A 2,851-nucleotide genomic window follows, 5' to 3' on the forward strand; every position below is an offset into this window, starting at 1 on the left:
AGGAGTAGCCGAGCCTCTACCATAGTAAGAGCTCAATGAATACTATTATTTTATGATCCTAGTGATGCACTTTTCATTTGAAAAATGACTCCCATGGATCCTCACCTTCATGACCTCATCTCACCCTAATGACCTCCCGAAAGCCCCATCTCCAAATACCACAACATTGAGGGTTAGGGCTTCAACACAGGAATTTTCGGAGGGGACACAGTTCGTCTGTAGCACCCACAGAAAACCTGCTGGTGTTTCTGTGTGTCCATGTCTGCATTTGTAAAATATGGAGAACAGACAGCTTCTGACCTCATCTCTAGAGGAACACAGAAGTGACTGAAAGGACCCCACCCAAGACTAAGCATCGCATGCAGACGAGAGGCCGCATTAGGTGATTCAGGGGAGGGAGGCTCTAGGAGACGTGACAATTGCTCAAGAGGTGGGAGGAGTGGAGGGTAGGTGGCGTGGCCCAGGAGGACTCGGTGAGTGCAGGCGTGGTGCAGCTGGGGAAGAAATGGAGGAATTTGGAATTTGAGATTTTCCTTCTCAGCTTGGTGGAGGACACGTGCACCAGCTGCAAGGAGAGCTCAGGGGATGGGGACGGGTAGGCCGCAATAAAGGGTCAGGATGACGGAGGGAGGTAAAACGAAATCGGCCAGCCCTGGAGGAGCAGGCGCTTTCCCAGGGCCTTCTGCAGTGCCAGCTCATGCATGTCCTGAAGAAATGACGGGCGAACAGAGAAATGACACAGAGGAAAGAGAGGAGAGGAGGGAGCTCTCACACGGCTTCTGGGAGCAGAGCCAGAAACCGGTGCTACAAAGCTGTGGATGGAGCTCGGCGGGGACCTTCCTGTGAATCCTGCTGAGGCGGGTCTGGGCACAGACCTGAAGGCAGCCAAGTTCCTGGAAATGAGAAGTTTGATGTGTGGTTCAGATCGACAGAGAAAGCGAATTTTGCTTTGCAGAGTGGCTCAGGAGAAACTAAAAGAACTTTAAGTGTTGGCAGAACTTTGTGTTGCACTCATTCATTTATTCACCCACCCCTTCGTTCATCATAAAGCATCAAATTCTCACGTGCTGTGAGTCCACTTGGTGCTAGTGCTGTGCCTGGCCCGAGGGTGTCAAGATGGTTTTGAGTTTCCACCGTCATGGGGCTCATGGGCTGGTTACACACACTATGAACCAATATGGTGGGTGCACGGGGTGGGGCAGGACTGACTTTAAGAGGAATCAGGAAAGATCTCCCCAGGGGAACCACCTTTGATCTCCATTAAGTACATGCACTTTGAAGGGGGTAGGGAAGAGGTGGGCCACAGGAGGGCAGGGGTGGGGACTCCCCAGATGCTTTCTACAGGGAGCCTGAGGAGGTTTCCATGACAAATCTCATTCCAAGGGAAGAAGGAGGCAGGAGACTGGGATTTGTCCCTAACACTGCTGACACTGAGACAGGAAGAGGAGCTCAGTGTGTGTCGGTCCCCTGGATCTGACCCCTCAACCCCATCCCTCCACCCCTGACAGTTCCTCACCCAGACCCAAAGTCTTCCCACCTGATCTGAATTCTTGGGAGAGAAGGGATTAAGCATGGGAACAGGTATTTCCACTAATGAAACACTAGCAGATCAGCTCTGTGGGGTCTCTATGAAATGTAGCGGCATGTTCTGCGGGAAGCATGGTGTGTCTCTACCGTGAGCTCTGGGCAGCAGCCCGTGTCCGCTCCCTGTGAACCTGCGAAGTTGGGTGTGAGCAGCACCGACTCCTACCCCTGACAAGTGAAGGCAGAAGCGGTCTCCCCTTTGTAGGACGGGAAGGGACCGGGTTTGGGTCAGTGGAAGAAAGGGTCACCCTCTGTCCCTGCCCTCTCCTGCTTCCAACACCTTTTATCAGCCAAGTCGGTAGGTGCAGAACGATGGGTCTTACACGTATGAGTGTACTTTGAGGACAGAATTGCAAGTGCACCCTAGGGAAAATGTTAATTTCAAACTAGGAAACAAACAACAACATGACTGTGAACCCACATATTTAGAATTGGCTTAGAGGACTTGAGTTCCACAAATCTATTTCACTGTGAATGAAAACGGCTTGGAAAATACTCAAAAAAGGGAAATGGACCAGTATCAACAACAGGATTTGTGGGCAAGGAAAAGGGAGTGTGTGACATGTCAAAGCAAAGCACATATCCTTTCCGATTGGGCGATAGCAACAGGGCCATGCCATGCACGGGTGAGGCAGGAGGCGGGCCCCCACCAGGACAGAGAGACACTAAAAGTGTAGAGAGAGAGAGGACCAAAAAAGGGGAAAGCCTGACTCTCTTTCAAGATGCCAGAAAGTGATCAGATACGCCAAAGAAAATAAAAAAAGAACAGAACACTCTTAAAGAAGAAAAAGGCTAAAGATCTTCAGGAACCCAGACATTATTTCCACACGTTTAATGGGGAGCACAGATGTTAAAAACAAAGATGAATAAAGAGACCCTTAACCTAGCAGAGGCTGGGCATCACAGGAGAGAGAAGGCCAAGTGAGACTACAGGCAGCTTGTCCCGGAATATTCCAGAAGATTGGAAGATAATGGTAGACGAATAAATAAATACTGGCTGATGCTGATTGAGGTGCAGCTGAAAGAATATTGCAAGTGATGATTCTCCATGACATCGTTTCTGAGGATTTCACAGAAATGCACTGAGAACCTTCCAGATACTTAGCACTTTTACCAGATGACTGAATTTACATTTTAAAACAGACCCTAAGCAGTTGCTGAAGCCACATGATGGGTGAGAGTGGAGCCCGACTGAACCCCACCTCCTCCTGGCACATCCTGGGGTCTTACTGCCGCCCCCACGGCCTCCCGCAAGGCCGGCCTCACC

Source organism: Galeopterus variegatus, unplaced genomic scaffold (assembly GCF_000696425.1).
Source record: "Galeopterus variegatus unplaced genomic scaffold, G_variegatus-3.0.2 Scaffold3674, whole genome shotgun sequence".
Taxonomy (NCBI): domain Eukaryota; kingdom Metazoa; phylum Chordata; class Mammalia; order Dermoptera; family Cynocephalidae; genus Galeopterus; species Galeopterus variegatus.